Genomic DNA, 975 nt, shown 5'->3' on the forward strand with positions numbered 1-975 from the left:
CTAGATCTCCTTGGCCGCCGTCACCTTCTTGTCGCGTGACTGCAATGCGCGACGGTGGCCACCTTCTTGAGATCGACGTCGAGGCTATAGCGTGTGGACATCACGTGCTGGTAGTTAACGAGCTTAAGATGAAAGTCTTCACCCTCAACTTTTTGGCGCCGAGTCCTTCCTGAGCACCTTGCTCAGATACTCGGCTATTCCGGCGACCAAACAGTGCCCGTATAGCCGGTCACGTGTCCCGTCGTCGAAGATCTTCACAATTTCTGCTTTCCTTCCGGCGAACCGACCCTGGAGTAATGCAGCTTTTTGTTTGGGAACCATTTGTTTGTATTAGGTTAGACCATGTGTTTGTGTTTTTGGGGTTTTGGTCCCTTAAAGAAGTAATTTATTCACCAAAAAATGAAAGACTTGCGCTTTGTTGCCATAAAGAAGTATTTCATTCATGAAAAAGAGAGAGATTGTGTTTTAAGGTTCCATTACATGTTTGTAGGTTGGATTGGACAGATGGTACACATTTTTCATTTAATTTTAATGATAATAAAATCAAATATTTATTATATATCATCAAGGATAATAATTTAGGAAATAGACACATTGTAAAGACTGCTTGTTTCCTCCACAGTGTTTATAGTTAAATCAGTTTACATGAACCAGCTATAAATGCAGATTTTATAGTTCTTAATGCATTACTGTAATATTTTCCAATGTTAGAGTTTGGTTTATAATTTAGCTATGCGGAGTGTTGAAAGTGGTAAATTGTAGCAAATTAGGGTGAGTTTATTAATTAATAGCGTATTTAAATATTGTAGTGTGTCTATATATGTGAACACAAGATTCTAATTTTGACTAAAATTTGGATCAGGAAACTAGCGGAGAGGAACATCTTAGTGCTGATCGTGCTCTTATTTAGGTTTGGCTTCTATTATTTTTTGGTCACTACGTCTTTTGAAGGATTCTCTCTTTCTCTCTCTCTCT

General features: G+C 38.4%; 1 pseudogene; it reads right to left on the reverse strand.

The window, feature by feature from the left end:
* Positions 1–321, reverse strand: LOC101293500 (annotated as a pseudogene).
* Between the last annotated feature and the right edge of the window lie 654 nt (positions 322–975).

Source organism: Fragaria vesca, linkage group LG5 (genome assembly GCF_000184155.1).
Source record: "Fragaria vesca subsp. vesca linkage group LG5, FraVesHawaii_1.0, whole genome shotgun sequence".
Classification (NCBI taxonomy): domain Eukaryota; kingdom Viridiplantae; phylum Streptophyta; class Magnoliopsida; order Rosales; family Rosaceae; genus Fragaria; species Fragaria vesca.